A 24,406-nucleotide genomic window follows, 5' to 3' on the forward strand; every position below is an offset into this window, starting at 1 on the left:
GCGGTCGCCTTCTAGTTTTTCTATCGCACAGCAGAACTTTTATCTTACTCTAAAAAAACTTAGTAAAGTTACCTAAATTTACAGAAATTTAGGTAAAGTTTAACAATCTAAACATCTTATCTCATAAATTTTTACGCCCGTTTATTTTTTGGGCATTTTCCAAATTTTTTGATACTTTAGAAATCGCTAGGGCTTTGTTAATTCTTTAGGTCTGACAGCTTATGTTTAGAGTAACGAAAATATTTCTTATTTATCTTTGATAAATTACTGCACCTTTGAACTAAATTGTTGATTAAATAAATTATTTTAACTGTTACTGGGTTTAATCATTGTCATTCAACTGCGACTCTAGTCTGTGACATTTTAGTCACAGAGCAGCAGCTACATCACCTTCAGAAAGACAAGACCTAGAGTCTTAGTCTGAATTACATCATATAGAGAACTATGACTTCAGAGACAGATCGTCAATTAAGGAACAACAAATATTGAATCCATCCCAATAAATGATCAGCCTTGGCCCTTAATAACGTTACCACAACTTTGGGAGATTTCTCCACCCACTCAACTCAAGCCGTTGAGTAACGGCGACGGAATAAACATAGATCACAATTTTCGTCACAATACTTTTGTGATATTTATATAAAAGACAGCAGTATTTGGTATATTTCAATATCATACATTTGAAAGAAAATAGTTTATCAAAAGGCAATTACAAGAAGACATTAACGGAATGTTACCTAAAGACAAAACAAAAATACTTGCCTCTAGGGCTTTTGGACATTTCAGGTGTTCTCATTGCTGGCATAACCGGCAAAAGACTTTGTTGCTGTTGTTGTCGTTTCTTATTTCGAGCTCTGTTCTTCCTAAGCGGCAACTGAATTCATTTAATTTTAAACATTTTAATTTTACTGAAACGAAATGTCTTTAAATTTATGTTGATTATCCTCGATTACTTTTTCCTGATATTCATAAAGCACTGAAGGTACTTATACTATACTATTATAACTATAATATAATATAATATAATATAATATACTACAATCTTTCTAATAATAATACTATATATGTGTGTGTTGTTCCGTACCGTTCGGCAAAATACAATACTCATGTAGCTAACTGTATTTCGCGAAACGGAACGGAACAAAAAATACTTTTTGTATCAAATTTCAAATGCGAATACAGACAAAGGCAACCTTATTCGTTGTGATAATCATTATAATAATTATTAAAACCGTTTGTATTAAATCTTACTTTAATGTTATTATTTATCAAAATTATTTCTCCTAATGGTGCCTCAGAACTTGTTCCGTTCCGTTTCGCAAAATACAGTTAGCTCACTATGCCAAACATAAGACACTATGGAGATTATGGTACAGTTCAGCTCTCAACACTGTGCCAAACTTAAGACACTGTGAAGATTATGTTTTACTAGTAGTTCTGCTCTCAACACTGTGACAAACATAAGACACTGTGGAGATATGATAAAGTTATGCTCTCAACACTGTGCCAAACATAAGACACTATGGAGATTATGGCATAGTTCTGCTCTCAACATTGTGCCAATATAAGACACTGTGGAGACTTTGATATTGTTCTGCTCTCAACACTGTGCCAAACATAAGTCACTGTGGAGATTATGGTTCTGCTCTCGTCACTGTGCCAAACGTAAGATGCTGTGGAAACTATGGTATAGTTATGCTCACAACACGGTGCAAAACATAAGACACTGTTGATATTATGGTATAGTTCTGCTCTCAACACTGTGCCAAACATAAGACACTGTGAAGATTATGGTACAGTTCTGCTCTCAACACTGTTCAAAACGTAAGGCACTAGGGAGACATGTACAACTCTCAACAGTATTCCACACGTAAAGCAGTGTGGACACTAAAATCTAAAACTTAAATACTGATTCCAGTAAGCGTGAAATATTTTTCTAACAAAACATTTACTTAAAGAATGTTGAACAACCCGTAAGAATTTTATGAAAAACAACATGCTTCTGCTGGGAACATAACTGAGGTAAGAATGAAGGAAATTGTTTATAAATTGTCGATGTGTAAACATTTTTGTATCTATTCACTTGGAATAACATACAAGCGAAAACAGGAAATTTAAATACTTTTAGACAAAAAGCAAATACCTGGAAAGGCATTTTGAAATAATCAGCTGACAATTTTCACCAGATCTTGGCAATCTGTTAGGATCACTCAGAGCAGTCTGAAAGTATGAAAAGACAATGACATGCGTAATATAAATTTCCCGAATGGGTAGTAGCAAATGTATACTGTAGCATCCTCAAAAGACAAATGATCTGTTTCTCTTTCTAGGAATTTTGTCCTTAAAGTACCATATGGCGTTCAAAAAATGAAGAAGTTCCTTTGCAAGCAGAAAATGTAACTAAGCAAAATAATAGTAGACACGGTTTGATTAAGTCGTCTGATTTTAGGTAGTTCTGTACGTTTGAAACAAAGTGAACTTAATTAAACCATATTATTGCAAGTACTATTTATCAGAAAGAAATTCAGCAAATAAAGTACAATGTATATACTTGTTTGGTGCTTGATTATTTTAGCTAGATTTGAAAATATTGATCCTCCAGTCCTTATTCTAAATGGTCTCCTATGGAATAATCCTACTTTGAGGATACTTAGTTATACTTTTTATAGTGTAGATTTACCTATTTTCAACCATATGGCGGATATAGTGTATAGGTCCATATGCTTAATGTTTCACGTTTCACATGGTATCACTTGGATACATTACATTCACTGTTCGTGTTGTGTGCAAAAAAAAAAATGATCAAAAGTACGGGAAAACATGGCGTCGAATTCTTCGATTCAAACCGTTTCGGAGGATTTGTCCACAGGATAAATCGGCTTGTATATCTGTGTCAAATATAAATGTCCCACCAAGAACAGCACAACTGGCTCTTTCCAAGTATGTGCATAAGCATACTATCAATATCATCATTTGTTAATGATGCCCTGAAAAATGGAGACAAATGATCAAAAATGCATTCTACCGCTGTATAGGAGTTACGAGAATTTCATTTTCCATTTTTCTCGATAATCAGCTTATCTATGTACTAAAAATCTAATTTGCACATTATATTTTCTGATTGCGGAGGTCTACTAAGTCAAAAAAGCGATAGTTTTGACATACTGTGGGAGAAAATAGAAAATGATAGGTGATACGGAGTTTTCCTAGATAGGAAGTAATGGGAAACAATGATCCGAAGCCTTTACATTGACTGAATAACCGTCTGGTTCTGCACTTGTGTACATACATTGTATTTGTTTCTTGTTTAGTATTATACAAAGGCCTAATTTGTAATTTATATAAATAATGATGGTTTCTTTGATTACTGACACACTTCTTTTATAAATCGGACATACACTTCCGGGATAACGCATAAGATGGAGATGTTTTGTATACTTGTTTATGCATGTACATTGCAGAATGATATACACAAAATAAAAAGGGAGACACAAGCCACGTTTGTACAAGAAAGTCATGATCTTTACATAGTTATTTAGATGTGTTTTTTTGCTTGGTCCTTCGGGATCATTGATTTCAGCTCATTTAGATTTGAAGATTGAATACTGCTTAAGCAGATGCTAGGGGGCGTGGGCAGTGTTGCCTTTTCCATAACTGCACATGAACAGACTCAATCAAACCGAGTCTGCAATTTTCACTGTTTGCATTGTTCTCGGTGCTTCCGAGGGATCTATTTTCCAGATTATATTTAACATTTCAGTTCAACTGCTCCCACATAATACAGTTCTTGATGTTCTGATAATGTATAGATCTAGTTCAGAGAAACATACATGTCTGTTTTCTATCAGTGATATTTCATACACACAGTTTCTGCTGATAGTTTCTAAAAGTATTTTAAGAACAAAAACATAAAGAAGAAGCTTGAGAAGAATTCCTGTTATCCGTACCAAGATGAAGTTATTACGACCGTGCGTTCAATTTATTTATTAATTTGTCAGGTATCTAACAATTTCCAAAACGATATTAGCTTTGACCATTATCATTTCTGAACTATTGAAGAACTAAAATGCGGGTACTGTGGGAAACTTCAAAAGCAAAATTGTGTTATATAATTATGTTTGCAATATTTAAATCATTGAACCATTCAGACTTACAACATGAAGTTCAACTTAAATGAGTAAACAATGCTATAACTACTTACCATTCAGTATAATTTACAGAATACATGTATTATACTAAATTAACAAAGTTACGATTTATTGTGATTACATCTGATGCTTCAAATAACATTATATCTATTTCCAATCAGTCTAAAATGCAGGCAACTCCAACATATTACAGCTAATGACAACAAATACAACGACAAAAATTAGAAAACAATTATTTTGCAAGTTTGAACTGTTTGTGCACATTTGGCAATAGATTTCTTGTTTTTTCTAGCTATACATACTATACAAGAAAGTGGAATTTAATCATCTCGCAAACAGACTTGACATGGCTGATACCTGCTTAGTTATTTGGTGACTTCTTCATGAAGAACTTAGCCATTCTGGATCATTCTCACTTATTGTGATGATGGATCAGATGCTGTTGTGCAGAGTAAGAAGCATCAATAGTGGTTTTCTCATTATGTACAATACTCTTTGCTGAAATATTATACAAAAAGTAACTTTAAAATCGCAGATCAATAAGTAATGACAATCAAAAGAACGCTAAAATGCACCAAATTTTCATGGAATGTTGAAGAATTCTAGAACGTCTCTGTAAAACAAATCTTTTTTTTTTTTTTGACACTGTCACTTCAGTACTAGATGCAGTGTCATGAATATCTAAAGCAGACAATATTCAGTCGAATTAAAGGAGTAGGAACATTGTTTTCCGTACATGCAATCATTTACATCTGTCTAAGAAACCTCCGTACTACCTATAATTTCCTTATTTCTCCCAGAATACGTCGAAACTTTCGCTTTTTTGACTTTATCAACCGTTACAATTAGAAAATATAGGGTACAAGTTAGATTGCTAGTAGACAGATTAGCTGAATATAGAGAAGAAGATGGAAAACGAAATTTCCCGTAACTACTATCCACCATAAAAATACATTTTATGTCACTTTATTTTCATTTGTCAGGGCATCATTATCAATCGAAGGCATGGACATAGGCACATGCATTGAAAGAGCAAGTTCGACTGTCTTTGGTGGAACATTTACAGTTAATACAAAGTAAAGACAAGAGAAATCTACGCCATGTGTTTCCGTACTTTTGTTTATTTTTGCACACGACACAAAATGCAGCTTCGCCACAGTGACATTGCCACTTATTTAATGTTAGTATGCCAGAAACAAAGTACAAAATATAGATTTACAGTCACAAAAAAAGATCAGGCTTTAATTCAACATAAATTCAATATCCAAGATGTAATAATTACAAATACTTCGTACAAAAATCTAAACTAGAATTGTCCCAAACGGATTTCAATGAGGATTTCCAATAAGTTTGGACATGACGGGTAGCGACAGTCAGTCAAAAGTTATCCATACGCGAATCCAGCCATTTTTCTCATGGGGGGGGGGGGGTCCAATCAGGGGGGGGGGGGGGGGTCCAACCGAACCGTTACTACGACAGACAAGCTTTTATAGATACACTTAATAATTTGATTGTTTGTAGATGTTAGGCGTTTACAAATCCATACAGGATGTCAATAAGTATTTGGCGAACAGGCTTAAATAGAAAAGTAGCAGACCAGCTAGCGGTCCGGCCCATCCTCCCTCCCACCCACGTCCCCGGGAAATTTTGAAATTCAGCGCTTAATTTCCTGCATTTTTGGGACATTTTAGGAGCATTTTAGAACACCCTTTCCACTGCAATTTTATATAAAATATACCCCTCATTTTCACGTTGTTATGAGTTCACCTCAATTTAGGAAACAAAAATTAAGTTTTTTTAAGATAGAATTCTTTGTTTCTTTGAGAATTATTTGAAATAAATATGACTTTCGTCGTGGTCGTATGTAGCAGCAGTCACATACACTTTGATCGCAGTCCTATTATAAATGTTGCCTTTTCGAAAAACCACTTTCTTTCCTTCTTCTCTTTTTACCTTTTTTAAGGATTTTCCAACCCCCACCCCTCTGGATCCGCGCACGTTGTTTAATCAATTTCATTTCATTTCAGTCTGATATTAGTTGTGTGACTCTGTGGACAGACCGTCAGGGGAGGTAAATATAGAGTCACGCATTAGGACTATATATATATAGTTATCACGCTTTCCCTAAATCACCTAAACGGCCGAAACTACGCAGTGCAGCGTAACCAAACAAAAACGAATAAAACCTAAATCACATATTATTTGGATGGATTAATGTCATGACAACAACTTCGTAGATTTTTTTCAGAAACCGGACGAGCTTAAAAGGTTGTCAAATAGACATTTTCACTTTGGAAACAGAAAGTAGTTACTTTCGATTTCGCATTAACTTATTAGCTCTATACAGATATATAAATACAGATTGTACAGAATGTAATAAATAATTTAATAAATTAAAAAAATATATATATATAAATTGACTGACTAAAAAAACAACAAATGGTATCTTAACATAGGCCTACCTAATATTACTTTTAGAATATATTTACATCCTTGTCGCTAAGGAAAACAATTCGTCAACTTTAAATCGCCCCTATTGGATGTACGTACGTATTGAGTGTACTATATACTGTTAGGTTTAATAGTATACATTCGATGTGTGCGTACACTCAATGGGCAGATTTAATGCCAACCGAAAACAAAGTTTAGTATAGTATGAGGATCGTTATAGTTTTTACGGAGTGCAGTCGAACATCTCTATTAAACGACTGATCAAAATCCCTCCCGAACGTTTTCAGTATATGAATTCAATACATTAAACGGCTTTTTATTAAACAACTAGCGACCATATTAATGTAGTGCCGACATGTAAAATATTCGACAAAAGTATCTATTAAACAACCGGATACCAAATTCTCGCCGGGCAATACTTAGACTCTCCCACGCGTTTATACTACATATTAACTGTATTCGATCAGTGTAACAGACTAGGCATTTCTTCACCCGTGTAATAAGCGAACTCGTACGTTTAGCACCGGACTGAATGCAATTGACCTTTGTAACAGTCGAACTGACGAAAATTCCAACTATAATTTTCATGGTTTATGGACTTTGAACAGTGTTCAAGATCTTAAAACAGATTTTAGTTACATTTTGTTACAAATAACTTTTCTCTTCACCGGACTGAAATTAATTCAGAGACCATTCAATTAAAAGTCCACTTTTTAGCAGTCCCTTGGGTGGTCTCTTCATAATATGTCGACTGTATATAAAAATAGTAATGGCTCGAACTCGAGGGTCCCGTGGAAATTAGTTCGAGTTTTCCGTTGTTCGAGCCATCCAAATGGCGGCCATTTTGAATTTGGTAATTCGATGGCATGATGTGTTACATACCTTACATCGTAATATATTGTCATATTGTACCTAAATGTGTGTATGATACGACGATAAATAAAAAACAAACGCTGAAATATGCTTTATTATTTATTTTCAAACATAACATAGATACGAAAAAGAAAAACACAGATAAAACACTAATATAATTATAAGAATTTGGTGAAGACAGCATCAAACAGAAAGACATGAAAAGCAAACCTTTATGAATCATAGTCTAGCACAAATATTATCAAATATATTGCGTTCCAGTAGCCGACTTAGCTATTCCTCATTTCCGAGTCTTTTACTTTGATTAGCTAAGCTAAAGCAGTATGAAAGTTGACATCGGATCTCCCGTTTTAACGCAGAAAAAGACAGACATTGCTCAATTATTTTAAATAATTTTATTCGAAGCCCCTTCGAAGCCCCATTAAAGCATTGCAGTGAACGAAAGTCACTTTGTTTAATTTGTTTGTCGTATACCGACGCTAATTACATAAGCGTGTGAAAATTACGCATGCGCCGGTTAAAGGGGAAGCTTAGCGAATGTCAGGCAGAGGTGTGAAAAACTTTGTAAACACAAGCCATTCCGGCGACAAATTGTCTGTTCGACTGAATAGGTGTAATTATCACTGTAATCAGGTCGAGGGGACCACCAAATGAGTTCGAGAGTTCGAATTTTCGAAGTTCGAGCGGTCCGAGGTAGAACTATATAGAATAAAGAAGGCATAAATTCGGGACCGGGCGAAGAGTTCGAGCGATCCCGGGTGTTCGAGCCACCGAAGTTCAACTGTATTTTACTTACTTGTATATATGTAAATTAAACATTCAATATGCAACTTGGTCTGCTTTGCATAATATGACATTCCGAAAATCTACAAATAAACAGCGGAGTATTTTTTAATAACAATATGAAAACCATAGTGTCGCCAGGTATAGACTAAAGGTTATCCTTCACTGACGTAATTTGACAATTGTGTTTTTGTTTTACCAATACTAGGAAGTTTTCGGAATTTTCTAGCCTTCATATTTGTTTACTACACTGTTAGACAAAAGGAATCAGTATATTTGGTATGCGTTCAAAAGTTTTAATGTCAGGGTTTTTAAGACCTTGACCAAATTCTGACATCAAATGTAGCTACCTGCTGATGTGCACTGCTATGAAGAATCAATGCTTTATCCCCCAATTTTATTGAAACTGTATTCCCTGGAAACATTACATATCGGGCCGTCATTTCCGGTATGAAGCCTACACTGGACAGATATGTAAACGACATGAGGTCTATACGGTGTTCAGTTTGGGCCAGCGCCTGCTCCAGGGCTACGAACGCGAAAGGCGAAGGTAAGACGGTGCGATGGCGGTGCGTGACAGTACGATGGCGAAGCATGTCAGTACGATTGTAACAGTCCGTCTTTATGTCAATAGCTGGATCCAAGTGCACACAATATGCCATATACAATAGTTAAAGGGAACCTATGGTGGCTGATTTCTGCCATTTCGTGTTTTCGCCCCGCGACCCCACCGAGCGAAAACACGAGAATTAACAAGTTAAAATGGCGGGGGCGCGGGGAGAAAACTCGCTATTTAGCGGGGGCGCGGAGCGAAAACTCGCTGTTTAGCGGGGTCGCGGGGCGAGATCTAGTAACTGGTATGTCGGGGGCGCGGGGCGAAAGCACGATAATTAGCGCTGCTTTAACGTCGAGTTTTTGAACCACACAGATAATTGCAACACGTAACACTTACAAAACAAAAATGCAAAAAGTCGAAACAAGAGAAATAAAACGACGGGTTTGCGGAGCGACAACCCGCTAATACGCGAGGTCGCGGGGCGAAAAGGCGAAATTTAAGCATTACAATGGCGGGGGCGCGGGGCGAAAACTCAATAATTGTCGGGATCGCGGGGCGAAAAGTCGAGATTTAGTAACTAAAATGGCGGGGGCGCGGGGCGAAAACACGATAATTAGCGCTTTCCAAACGTCGAGTTTTCGCACCGCGCCCCCGCATTTAAAGTTACTAAATCTCGACTTTTCGCCCCGCGATCCCGCTAATTATCGTGTTTTCGCTCCGCACCCCCGCTAAATAGTGAGTTTTCGCCCCGCGCCCCGCCATTTTAACTTGTTAATTCTCGTGTTTTCTTTCGGCGGGATCGCGGAGCGAAAACGCGAAATGGCAGAAATCAGCCACCATAGGAACCACATATTTGTTAGAGCAAGTACTCGTTGTAAAACCCTATATATAAATTCGGACCAATCAGAAACGAGTTCTATAAATAGCACGTCTACTAAGGTGTAAATAAGTAGATGGATGACAGAGAGATAATTCTGTATCCAGCGATCGAAGAAGACACATCGAGGATTTAACTAATAACTTGTCCTGGCAGTACCTTGATAAGGAGGTTATTGCAACTACACTGTCAGGGCGGATAAGTTATTAAAAAGAAGACGTTTGAAGTTCATAGACTAAGAAGAGTTGCAGAATTTCAACAAGGTTTCGAGCTATAGGGCCAGCGCATAGGAGTTTTACCTTAATTGTAGTTGAATGCTATAGACGATAGCAAAATTAGGCTGAGCATCGGAAAGCTGAGACAGAGACCTAGAGTTTGATAATTTACTGAGATAGTAGGAGAGTTCGAGCTTATAGACATTTCAGCGTTATTGGCGAAGTACAGCCAAGGTATCGGGGATATACCTATATGGTAGTTGAATGCTACATGTAATAGCATATATGCGCGGAGCATCCAGGAGTCAGGGCAATTCTATAAAGATGCAACTTCAATTAAGAGGACAGAGGCCGAGCATGTATGCGATAGGACTCGTAAGTTGTTGATTCAAAGACATTGTCTGACGGAAACTTCAACAAAAAGACCAGTCAAGTATAGAGTCTCCAGCCTATAGGAGTTAGAGCATATTCAATTTATTATTAGTTGAAGATTGTTAGTTTGAAACATTTAGTGATTTGCATGATCCCTGAAATCACTTAGCTCCTAATAGAAATCATTTACGAATCATTGGTACACGAATCATTTAGACAAGGTAGCCAGAGGAAAATTCTATATATGAGATATTTGGTCTCACTAGCTCTACGTTTTAACAAAGGACATTCTACATCGTTTGTCAGCTAGTCAAAGACATAGTCACCTCAGCGATTGGACCCATTTCATTGTTCAAAATACTGAAGACGTCTAGGCACTTCCCTGGGTCATATAACACACATCCTGACATTAACTCTGTCCAATTATCAAATGTTTGAATGCATATCACTAGACCTGATGTTATTTAAATGAATATTACCCGGGTGTTATTCAAATGAAAATCCCTTAGCAGAGTGTCACTCAAATGAATATCAACTGAGATAATGATATTAAAGAATACCATTTTCCTAAATATTGTGTTATTCAAAAACAGTCTCCTTTGGTTTATAGCCATGACTTTGTTTATGTACATTGTTTACTTGTGGTATAACAAAAATGAACATCAACCGGTAGGGCGTTTTTAAAACGAATAACACCCGACCGAGTGGTATTTATGAACAAAATATTATTGTTTTCAAAATAAATCTCTTTGTGGAAACTAGATAATAATGTATTTACATGTAATTAATTGTTTTGTTAGAAAATGTTGTTTGATCAGCTCTTACATTTCAAGCCATGATACGTTAAAGACTCATTATGCATTTGTTTAAAATGTGTCAGCCACATTTACCGTTATGGACATTAAATACATTAATGTCTAGTTAAATCCTGTTTCTGATAATTAATTTCATTAACAATTGTCAAAGGTTTGAATATTGCTGAATATACTAGATGTTTGTTTGAATCTATTATTTATTACCTCCTTTTGTGACTCTATTATGTAACTGCGCATAACATCTATTTGGAAAGCTGTTTCATATGACTTTTAGATGAAAAAATAAAGCATTTTGGACCTTTAAAGTATATATGTATATGTATGATATAAAATACACTTCTGTTTAAATTTTGCTTATAAAGTTTTTTCGGTAAATTTTATACAAAAGTGTTAATTACGTTTAGAATACAGTTGTTTGTTTCCGTTTACCCGACCGTCCCTATCTTTTTACCACTGACCCTAAAGTTATAACTGAAAAGAATATTGGAAACAAAATGCAGATCTATGTTAAGCAATAAATCCAAAGCATCATGCAGACTATGTGAATTCGTTTGTGCATGCTTGACAGAAAGGCGATTCTACGAAAGTGAAGCGCGAAGATGCGATGACGAAGTGTGACTGTCTGATAGTGAAGCGCAACAGTACGATGGCTAAGCGCGGCAGTACGATGATGACACTACACTAGTGAAACGCGACAATGCGATAGTGAAGCGTGATAGTAGAATAGGAAAGCGCGACAGTACGACTGATTGTCACCATCCTATTGTCGCGCTTCGCCGTCGTACTGCCGTGTTATCACCATCGTACTATCGCGCCACGCCATCGTACCTTTGCGCTTCACGGTTACTTGGAGCAGACGCTAGCCCTAAAGGAACACCGTAGGTCTATAACATTTTTCTGTTATTGTCATATAAACTGGTTGTACAAATTTTGATATTACTGATATGATTCAACTTGATTGGGGCGCGATATTGAAATCTAGAGTTCATTTGTTTTAATTTGTCCATTATTGTTTTCGACATTTTTCGATAGTGGACACATATCAAAACAACCTAGGACATGTTTGATAATTAATAATACTTTCTAAATACTTTATATAACTTATTAAACGTTCAAACATTATTCATAACTAACTCAAAAGATACAGTTCTTTCAAATATTTATTTAAAATAATGTAAATCAATGATGATGATTCACCGTATTCAAGTCAAAATTGTGGTTCTGCTCAGTTCTCTTTGTTTTATAGTTGTTATGTTTAGTGTCATACCGACACAATTCAGCATATATATGGCTTGATGGTGGCATAGGCGTAGGAGCAGGGGGGACCAGGCCCCCCCCCCCCCAAAGCTAGGAGATGGGGGGGGGGCAAACTATAGTTTGGCCCCTCCAATATTTTGGAAAAGAGATATAACTTGCAGTCTAATATAACATTAACTTAGCATCATATAATTCTTTTCAACCTGATTTCTGATTTGCATCTGGCCTTCTCTTGTATTCTGACTTATCTCTTTCCGTATGGCGAGTACTGAAATCTGTACGCGCCACACCAAGGATTGTTTGATTACATTTTATAAAAATTGAGCGCAATCACTACAGTTCCGGTTTGAGCGTCTGCAAAATCTATGTGAGCCTAACTATTAAGCCTGTTTACGCATGTAAACGTTATGTTTTTTTTTTTCATTGTCCATTCAAGGGAAATGATATTTTCACAACTTTATATCATAATTAGACAAATGCAGCGCTTATTGATTGTATGTCCAGGGCTTCAACAGAAGAATTTAAAAAATGGCACACTTAATTAGAACAATAGATAATATGACTGATTAGACTGATTAAGACAATTCAGTGCCTAGTCGTATGTGTATCATCAGAATAACTCAATGATTGCTAAAACATAGAGGCTTGAGGGGGCCAATGGCCCATTTGGCCCCTGTACAAGGCTTTGAGGCTTTGTCATGAATAATGCACCGGAGATACCTTGCCGCATCCGCCCCCCCCCCCTGTCGGAAAGGTTTGCCCCCCCCCCCCCTCCCCCCAATGTTAAACTCGCTCCTACGCCCATGGGTGGAAGAATTACACAGGTGCCCATCCGATCACTGCTGACCCACCGACCTTCCTGCCTTGATTACAGTTATGAAGCTTTATTTTTAACGTTCGCTAAGTACAAATTCCTCCGTGCTGTAAAAAACTTTAACATGTACTCAGGTTTCTGACTTACATACTATAGGGCATATGCACACCAAGGGCCCAATAATCTCTAATTAATCGTGTTCCCTACATATTTTATATGGACAAAAAATATAGCACGATAATTATAATAAAATCTTCCATAAGTTTTGGGGAAAAAACCTGACAATGTCATGAAATATTATTTACAATACAAAAATTTGTCAAATGTCAATTCTGGTGCTTCACTTCTCATTACTTTCTATACATGTAATATTGAAATTTAGAGTTAGGTTTCAGAACAATGCTTAAAATGTAACGTAAATGACTTAGAAACTGTTGATGTCATTTTCTCCCTATCCTGTATGTATTGTTCCACATTTGTTCCACAATTGTTGCAACCAATTGCACAGGCAGAGCAAAAATAAAATTAATTAAGTAAATAATATTTTTATAGGCCGTTCGCTAATATATATTCAAGTTTTACATATATATTAAGTACATATTACGTGATAATACCATTCTACTATGCAAATCATTTTACCCCGTATTCTGATTCAGAGTACTAAAATGGCTTCTGGAGGAGTACCTGTTGACGCCGACAGGAAAGAAGCGTACTATATCCGGCTTCATTTACTCATTGTTAAGGAGGGTACAGCTATTTTAAAGGCAAGATTCGACAGTTTGGTACCTCCAAATAATCTACATATGAAGCTTCAAGAACGGAAAGTATTAAACACAATAAATTATGGAAAGAACAACAACCTCATCAGCAGATCACAGTACAATCTACTCTATCCGCCTGGCGGACAACCATACAGTTCATGACGAGGAAGCCGACATTGTCCGAATAAGGAATTTGAGAAATCAGGTTTGATATTATATATACAGTTAAAAGAATGGATGCAGCATACTGTGTGTCGTTGATGGTATAAGTCCATCATTAGAAACGAAGTTAGGCATATGTGTTGGCTTCTTGAATCTCTGGATATGATGTCTACTTATTGCTAACCGTACACATTTCATTTGTTTAGCTGTTATTTACCTTAACGATAATTTAATCTTCCGGACTTTGTTTTTATTAAGTTCTGTGTATGCAAGATGATTAAAGCAATTCTGTCGTATTCAGTATAGGAAATATAATATGTTCTATGCCACATTGTGCAACCCACAAAATTGCGTCTTTGTAATTGTATCCACCCACACACGCTCACCAGTTAGTATTACATGTCGGCGCATGCAAAAGTCCCTACGCAGTACGTACATAGGTCTGATAGTAGTTATCAGCAAAATACCAGTGCATAATGTGGATTAACAAAATAAGAATAAAACGAAACACAATAAATTATGATATTGTCTAATTAAACTCCATATTTACATTTTGTTTAGATAGAACATAAACAAGTTCCTTCACTTGAGCAGGAGGAGTTTGACACGATGTGGATTTGGCTGAACAGGTATGCATGCAATCACTTAAATAATATTTCAGCTTAAGCATTAAGTAAACATTCAGTTCTGCAAACTCAATCTATATTTTGGGCACCTTTTAAGTCGATGGTAAGTTCCAGAAATAATCTGGATGATACTGGATATCGGTATAAATTCAGTATACTTAAATGATCGAAAAATGTAAACTGATGTAGGTAGTAAATTCGCAAGTTCAGTAGGGACGGTTTTTTTCCCAGTGTTCTGTGCGTTTTAGGTGAGAAATACGCGATTGAAATTGGCTAGTATATTTTTCCTCTAGAGGTAGAATATAACATTTTAACATTCGTTTTAGCACGCCCGAGCACAAAGTGCTCAAAATGAAGCCTGTCAGTGCCACATTTTCAACTAAATTTTCACATCTTCATAAAACACTACCAGAATGGGTTATGTTTAAAGCTAGGTTATCTGAGTTCAAAAACTAGGTCACTTGGTCAAATCATAGGAAACCATGTTAACACTGTAGAGGCTATATTTTCTAATTGATCTTTGTAAAACTTTGCAAAGGTTTTATTGTATGAATTATAGAAAAAGTTCAAAACTGGATTATCTGTCGAAAATAAGGTCAATAGACTTATTAACACACTAGAGGCCACATTTTCTACTCGGTGTCATAAATCTTTGTCAGAATGTTTGTCCCGCTGAAATCTAAGTCAATGTCACAATTTGGTTACCTGAGGTCAAAAAATAGGTTACTAGGTCAAATCATAGAAAAACCTTGTTGACACTCTTGATGCTACTTGATCATCATAATTTTGTCAGAATGTTTGCCTCTGCAAAATCTAGAGTAATATTTAAACATATAGGTTAAACATAGTTAACACATTAGAGGCCACATTTTCCGTTTAGTCTCAACAAAACCTTGTCGGAATGTTCGTCTCTATAAATTTTAGGTAAATTTAAAAACCGGATTATCTGACGTCTTAAACTAGGTTACTAGGTCAAATCATAGAAAATCCTTTTTACATTCTAGAGGCCTCATTTTCTACTTGAGCCGAGTGGTTAAGTTCGATGACTTCAAATCACTTGCCCATCATCGATGTGGTTTCGAGCCTCACTCGGGGTGTTGAATTCTTCATGTGAGGAAGCCATCCAGTTGGCTTACGGAAGGTTGGTGCCTGTCCGTGATGAAAAAATGCACGGAGAGGTACTTGGGGTCTTCCTCCACCATCAAAGCTAGAAAGTCGACGCGACTTCTAACCCTACAAATAAATAAATATAAAATCTAGGTCATGTTCACAATCGAGTTACTGGAGATTAAAAACAAGGTCACTATGTTAAATCAACTTGTTAACACTCCAGAAGCCACATATTCTACTTACTTTTTATTACACCTTGTCAAATTTTGGTCTCTGTTCAAAACTGGGTTACATGAGGTCTTAAACTGGGTTATTAGGTCAAACAAAACTTTGTTAATACTGTGGAGGCCACATTTTCTACTTGATTTTCATACAGCTTTGTAAAGATGTGTGTCTATGAAATCTAGGTCAAGTTTGAACCTAGAATATTTAGTTCAAAAACTAGGTCACTAGGTCAAGTACTCGACACACTTCCTTAATGATCTGCCAATTTTATGTAAAACATGGTCAGAATGTTTGTCTTTATGAAATCTAGCTTTTTAGCTCACATGAGCACGAAGTGCTCAAAGGTGAGCTTTTGTGATCGCCCTGTGTCCGTCGTCCGTCGTCAACAATTTGACTGTTAACACTCTAGAGGTCACATTTTTGGCCCAATCTTAATGAAACTTGGTCAGAATGTTACCCTAAATAAAATATTGGACGAGTTTGATATTGGGTCATCTGGGGTCAAAAACTAGGTCACCAGGTCACCAGGTCAAATCAAAGGAAAAGCTTGTTAACACTCTAGAGGTCACAAGTTTGGCCCGATCTTAATGAAACTTGGTCAGAATGTTACCCTCAATAAAATCTAAGACGAGTTCGATAGTGGGTCATCTGGGATTAATACTAGGTCACCAGGTCAAATCAAAGGTAAAGCTTGTTAACACTCTAGAGGTCACATTTTTAGCCCAATCTTAATGAAACTTGGTCAGAATGTTACCCTTGATAGAATCTTGAACAAGTTTGATATTGGGTTATATGGATTCAAAAACGAGGTCACTAGGTAAAATCAAAGGAAAAGCTTGTTAACACGCTAGAGGTCACATTTTTGGCCAAATCGTACTGAAACTTAGTCAGAATGTTACCCTTGATAAAATCTTGGACATATTCGATATTGGATTATCTTGGTTCAAAAACTAGGTCACCAGGTCAATTCAAAGGAAAAGCTTGTTAACACTATAGAGGCCGCATTTATTACTGTATCTTCATGAAACTTGGTCAGAATGTTAATATTGATGATCTTAAGGTTCAGTTTGAATCTGGGTCATGATGGATCAAAAACTAGGTCGCTGGGTCAAATCAAAGGAATAGCTAGTTAGCACTTTAGAGGCCACATTTATGACCGTATCTTAATGAGTCTTGGTCAAAATGTTAATCTTGATGATCTATAGCTCAAGTTCAAATCTGGGTTAGGTGGGATCAAAAACTAGGTCGGCAGTTCAAATCAAAGGAAAAACTTGTTAACACTCTAGAGGCCACATTTATGACTGTATCTTCGTGAAACTTAGTCAGAATGTTAAACTTTATGATCTTTAGAACAAGTTCGAATCTGGGTTATGTCGGGTCAAAAACTAGGTCACCGGATCAAGTCAAAGGAAGAGGCCACATTTATGACCATTTCTTAATGGAACTTGGTCAAAATGTTAATCTTGATGATCTTTAGGTCAAGTTTAAATCTGGGTCAGGTGAGGTGAAAAACTAGGTCACTAGGTCAAATCAAAGGAAAGGCTTGTTAACACTCTAGAAGCCATATTTATGACTGTATCTTCATGAAACTTAGTCAGAATGTTTAACTTGATGATCTTTAAGTTAAGTTCGAATCTGGGTCATGTCGGGTCAAAAACTAGGTCACCGGGTCAAATCAAAGGAATAGCTAGTTAACACTTTAGAGGCCACATTTATGACCATATCATAATGGTCAGAATGTTAATCTTGATGATCTTTAGGTCAATAGGTCAGGTGAGCGATACAGGGCCTTCATGACCCTCTTGTTCAAATGTTTCCACTTGACTATATTTCACTATACGTTTGAAAATTTTATTTGAAAATGATGTCCAGATTTCAGTATATCACTTAGTTTGCAGAAATGTTTCTTGGATGAACTTCTATCAAGGATGCCTGCTTCGTTTATTCAAAATCATTATGCTATGCTTATATTTATATAAAGGGTGCACATTGAAAATAGTCTTGTCTAAAACTTAATTTCACGCACACGTTCCTTGGGTGACTCTCTACCATGTTAATTTGTTAAAGGCCCTGTATCGCTCACCTGAAGAAAGTAGGTCAATAGCTCACGTTCATGGTCACTGAAGACAGTATGCAAAACTGTAGATGTCATCCAAATTTCAAGGCTGTATCTTAAAAAACAAAAAAGTAGGTCACATTTCATACTGACCTAAAGATCATCAAGATTAACATTCTGACAAAGTTTCATTAAGGTATTGTCATAAATGTGGCCTCTAGAGTGTTAACAAGCTTTTCCTTTGATTTGACCTGGTGACCTAGTTTCTGATTCCACTTGAACTAGATTTTAACTTGACCTAAAGATCATCAAGATAAACATTCTGATTAAGTTTCATAGAGATATTATCATAAATGTGGCCTCTAAAGTGTTAACAAGCTTTACATTTTATTTGACCTGGTAATTTAGTTTTTGAACCCACCTGACCCAGATTTGAACTTGACCTAAAATCATCAAGATAACCATTCTGACCAAGTTTCATAAAGATACAATTATAAATGTTAACTAGCTTTACCTTTGATTTGACCTGGTGACATAGTTTCTGACTCCACTTAACCTAGATTTAAATTGACTAAAGATCATCAAGATTAACATTCTGAAAAAGTTTCATAGAGATATTATCATAAATGTGGCCTCAAGAGTTTTAACAAGCTTTACATTTGATTTGACCTGACGACCTACTTTTTGACCCCACCTGACCCAGGTTTCAACTTGACCAAGTTTCATTAAGATATTTCATAAATGTGGCCTGTAGGGTGTTAACTAGCTTTTCCTTTGATTTGACCTGGTGACCTAGTTTTTGACCCCACCTTACCCAGATATAAACTTGACCTAAAGATTATCAAGGTTAATATTCTGACCAAGTGTAATTGTGGTATGGTCATAAATGTGGCATTTCGAGTGTTAACCAGCCTTACCTTTGATTTAACCTGGTGACCTAGTTTCTAATTCTACTTGACCTAGATTTTAACTTGACCTAAAGATCATCATGATTAACATTCTGACCAAGTTACATGAAGATACAGTTATAAATGTGGCCTTTAGAATGTTAACAAGCTTTCTTTTCCTTTGATTTGACCTGGTGACCTAGTTTTTGACTCAATGTAACCCAGATTCGAACTTGACCTAAAGATAATCAAGATTAACATTCTGACAAAGTTTCATAAAGATAAAGTCATCAATGTGGCCTTTAGAGTGTTAACAGGCTTTTCCTTTGATTTGACCTGGTGCCCTATTTTTTAATCCCAGATAATCCAATATCGAACTTATCCAAGATTTTATTGAGAGTAACATTCTGACTAAGTTTCATTAAGATTGGACCAAAATTGTGACTTCTAGAGTGTTAACAGTCAAATTGTTGACGACGGACGACTGCCGGACGACGGACACAGTGCGATCACAAAAGCTCAACTTTGAGCACGCACTTCGTGCTCAGGTGAGCTAAAAACAACCATAGTCGCAATGAAACATCTTTGTGTTGTGAAACTGTTAAACTTAGGTGAGGGATCTAGGGCCACCATGACCCTTTTGTTTTACAAAACAAGCAATTAGCAGCATACACTGTATTTCTATTTTAGGTTATGTTTCGGTTTGCTCAAAGATGCAACATACAGGACCAGAACCAGAAAATCTGTGGTATAATGGTTAAACAACTGGATTTAGTGACTGCAGAAATGAGCAGTATAATGGGTGAGACATATTTTAATAAAGAATTTTGAAAATCATTAGAATCAGAATAGAAACCGCTTGTTATAAAGTATTGTATGCTCAGGCAACAGCTTTGATGAAATAACTTTGTGCTTTTTAAAATGTCTAGGCCAGCCTTAACAATATCTTTGTTTCCACTCGATTGACCCATTAACGACTGTTATTAGGTAATTAGGTAGGGAAAATATATCATTATGCAATTCTATTTTGTAACATGTAATACATTTCCAGTTCTGATGCTTAGGTTTTACAGATGTGATCTTCTCTGAATATGTCTGTATTTTTATTTATTACTTGTACTGTCAAAGTTGTCATGGCGTTTAAAACGGTACATAATCATTCAGGTGATATCTGTTGACCTTCATTCGAGATTATGAATCACATTACTGGTATTGCTAATTTTATCAGCGTTTTCTTTTCCGATGTTCCTTCAGCAAACACAAAGCTTTATCTTCAAGACTATCAAGAAGATGACAAATATGTAGAAACCGCTACTTATCAGAAAGCGAAGGCAGTTCTTGAGGACAAACACATTGTTATACTGACCGGTCACCCAGGCGAAGGCAAAACAACCATGGCAGCTAGACTTGCCATACACCGTGGTCAGTCTCGAAACTGTAAGTTAGTTGCGCCATCTGACCGGCGTAAAATTGATCTGTCTTTGAAGATAATCAATACACTTATAATAGATGATATATTCGGTGCTGGTGCGCTAGATCAAAAGTTGATAGGTGCCTGGAGACCTTACCTTTCTGAAATAGAAAATGCAGTAAAGAAAAGGGCATTGCGAGTTATTATAACATCTAGACATTACATATTTGAGAAATCTAAGGAGGAACTGGACTATTTGCCAATGTTCAAGGATGAAAATGAAACTGTTCTTCTTACTTCCTCCGATTTCACACAGGACGAGAAGACTGCACTTCTAAAGATGCTAGTCATGAGGAATGCCAAGTAACTGTTTGACCATATCATACTTGATTGTCTTGAGGCTTCAAAAGGAAAAACAGAAGACATATACGACTTCTGTCTGGATTTTTAGAATGCGCATTAATGTTTGTCAGAAGTGAAAATATGCTGAAGAAAGAAGCACAATTTCTCAAGAAACTTGTTTCATTCTTCAAGAGATATTTAGATTTATACTGAGGGGAAAAAGGATTAATTGTTTGGCACTTGTTTCAGTATGGTCCAACCAAAGAAAATAAATATATGTCACAAAATGATGTTAGAGAGGTAAAAACTGCCTCGGATCGTTTAAAACGAATAGCAGAAATATTCGACCAAAATTTGAATAGCGATATCTTGTTTTCAGTGAAGTGACAGGAGAATATGCGTTCAGCAACAATATTATTGGTTGATATAAAGTTGATGTTTCAAAAGAAGCCGAACAGTTGATAAGTGAATTAGATCCAGAACAAACAGCTGCCAAACTTGAAAAATAAAGCCGGTGTATAGTTATTTAAGTGAAATATACAAGGCAACACCCTGTCAGAAACCACTGCATTTCCTTGTTCAGGCTCCGGCTATGGACTGCGATTTGGAGCAAGAAGATGACGGTGATATGTACGATGACATTGATTTCTTGCAAGATATGTATGAATATGACGATGATAGATACGATGTTTATGACTTTTACTAAAATTGGTAAATTGCAATACCCGGTATGTAATCGAAAAGCAATGTGACTGACCTTGACGAATAGTGTTGTTGTGTATTTTATAAAATGGGGTTCAATTTTATGTCAATAACAATACGAAAAAGAGATCAAATTGGCAGTATATAATATATTTAATACGCTTACCATTAGTTATTATCTATGAAAAAGGCCACATCTATTGTCCGTAAGTATTGACCTGGCACTCATTAATCTTCGCCAATATATTCGGACGTTTTCGTTAATTTACGCAATATTTGTATCGTGAAAATATCTATATTACTAAAATAACATACAGTTAACCTATGGCACGGTAGCGTAGTGGTAAGGTGTCTGACTACCATGCACGTTACCACGTGTTCAAAATCACCTTTAGATTATTTGTTTATGTAATGTTATTGATACCTGTTTTATTGTTATATTATTTTATGTATCATATTTCATGAATTTTAATTGTTTCTCTTGTAGAATTTATTTTCAGGAAACACTGGTGACAAGTAATTTGTATTTTTATCCGAAGATAAATTTAAAACAATTTTATTCCACTTTTTCTACTTTTTCTCTCGGTTAAATATGATAACTTTCAGTAAATGAACCATAAAAATCACGATATGTTTGATCCGATAAGTGTAGTTTGAACTGATACGGTCAGACGTAGGACTCGAACCTTCAACCACGAGACTGGCAGCTAAGCGCTTTTTCCGCTCAGCTACCTGCACATGTGACATTATGTTATTAAAGAATTATATATGTTATAGTTGTATCGCTATTTATGTCCGGAAACCGAAAATTAATTTACGGAAATATTCGGAATATTCATGAGTGCCAGGTCAATACTTACGGACAATACCAAACGATCAATGTCATAAAATTAAGTAATTTGTAACTGGCATTTGCTTGGTATATTCTTAAAGTGGACCGTGATTCGCACTTTGTTGAAATTTTTAAACAATTTTTTCTATGCCGATTTTTTTATTAATTTTGTATAATTTATGGTATTTCCACAAGCTCAAGTAGAGACGAATTTCAAAGTGATGGCCACTATCCAAAACGTTTGCTACCATTAATTTTAATAAAAGAAAAATCAAACTATTTGTAAACAATTATAAAACACAAAATAAAACTGTCAATATCATTTTTATCTATGGTGCCTCAAGTAAACGGATTTAATGAGACAGAAATCTAACTGCAACATTGAAAAATTACGGTCGAATCCTGCGGGTCTGTTTTGAATTTTGCTCATTTCATTCAAAAATAACCTTGGAGCAGAAGTAACACCTACCTAGATTTCTTCCACAATATGTAATCTAAAGAGTGAAGGCAAAATAGTATACCTCTACCGCATGTAACTCAGCTTTTTTAAAGATGTCTAACTCTACCCCTTCTGTTTCAGAGGTAAATTCACTTTGAACAGCAAAAAATCGCTTATCAAATGATATTTTTCTACTTTTGTACAATAAATCAATAAAACGTTTTGAAAGAAGTAAAAACTTACTAGAAAAAGGGAAAATAAGGAAAAGAATTTTGGTCCCAGTGCAGCTTGAACCTACCAGGTAAATATAACGAATTTTAACTGGCTGTCTTGGTAGAGAGGTTTAATTATTTGTGACGTTCAATCTGTCAACCTATTAATACATGGAATTAAAGAATAAAGTAGTCTGATTCTTTGGCAGAAAAATCAAAGAAGTTCAGCCTTTAATGAAGGAGGAGCCTAAGGAAAAAGTTTTTGTCTTTTTCTCAGAAAAGAAATTCACAATTGACAGTGACTCAATTTCTTTATTTGTGAAGGAAATTGCATAAAAGTGTTGGCAGTCAGTTCTTTCTCTCTTTTTTTTTTATTTATTTATTTTTTTATTTATTTATTTTTTAGCTCACCAGAGCACAAAGTCGGCGTGTGTCGTCCGTCAACAATTGCCTTGTGAACATTCTAGAGGCCACATTTGTGACCTAATCTTTATGAAACTTGGTCAGAATGTTAGTCTTGATGACCTCTAGGTCATGTTCGATCAAAAACTAGGTCAGTAGGTCAGATCAAAGGAAAAGCTTGTGAATACACTAGAGACCATATTTTTGACCTAATCTTCATGAAACTTGGTCAGAATGTTAGTCTTGATGATCTCTAGATCAGGTTTGAAACTGGGCCATGTGTGGTTAAAATCTAGGCCAGTAGGTCAGATCAAAGGAAAAGCTTGTGAACACTCTAGAGACCAAATTTGTGATCTAATCTTTATGAAACTTGGTCAGAATGTTAGTCTTTATGATCTCTAGGTCAAGTTTGAAACTGGGTCTTGTGGAGTCAAAAACTAGGTCAGTAGGTCAGATCAATGGAAAAGCTTGTGAACACTGTAGAGACCACATTTTTGACCCAATCTTTATGAAACTTGGTCAGAATGTTAGCCTTGATGATCACTAGCTCAAAATGTGAAACTGGGTCATGTGGGACGAAAAACTAGGTCAGTAGGTAAGCTCAAAGGAAAAGCTTGTGAACACTCTAAAGACCACAGTTTTGACCCAATCTTTATGAAACAATGTCAGAATGTTAGTCTTGATGATCTCTATGTCAAGTTTAAAACTGGGTCATGTGGGATTAAAACTAGGTCAGTAGGTCAGATCAAAGGAAAAGCTTGTGAACGCTCTAGAGACTACATTTGTGATGCAATATTTATAAAACCTGGTCAGAATGTTAGTCTTGATGATCTCTAGGTCAAATTTAAAACTGGGTTATGTGGGGTCAAAAACTAGGTCAGTAGGTCAGATCAAAGAAAAGCTTGTGAACACTGTAGAGACCACATTTGTGACCTAATCTTTATGAATCTTGGTCAGAATGTTAGTCTTGATGATCTTTAGGTCATGTTAAAAACTGGGTCATGTTGGGTCAAAAACTAGGTCACCTAGTCAAATCAAAGGAAAAGCTTGTGAACACTCTAGAGGCCACAGTTGTGTC

General features: G+C 35.9%; 1 long non-coding RNA gene across 1 annotated transcript; it reads right to left on the reverse strand.

The window, feature by feature from the left end:
• Positions 1-762: 762 nt before the first annotated feature.
• On the reverse strand, positions 763-6,752 carry LOC123534150 (uncharacterized). Its single transcript, XR_006682949.2, has 4 exons — positions 6,611-6,752; positions 4,506-4,646; positions 2,144-2,220; positions 763-874 (listed from the first exon to the last, which is right to left on the reverse strand). It is a non-coding gene; the product is annotated as an uncharacterized LOC123534150 (long non-coding RNA).
• Between the last annotated feature and the right edge of the window lie 17,654 nt (positions 6,753-24,406).

This window comes from Mercenaria mercenaria, chromosome 12, assembly GCF_021730395.1.
Source record: "Mercenaria mercenaria strain notata chromosome 12, MADL_Memer_1, whole genome shotgun sequence".
NCBI classification, from domain to species: domain Eukaryota; kingdom Metazoa; phylum Mollusca; class Bivalvia; order Venerida; family Veneridae; genus Mercenaria; species Mercenaria mercenaria.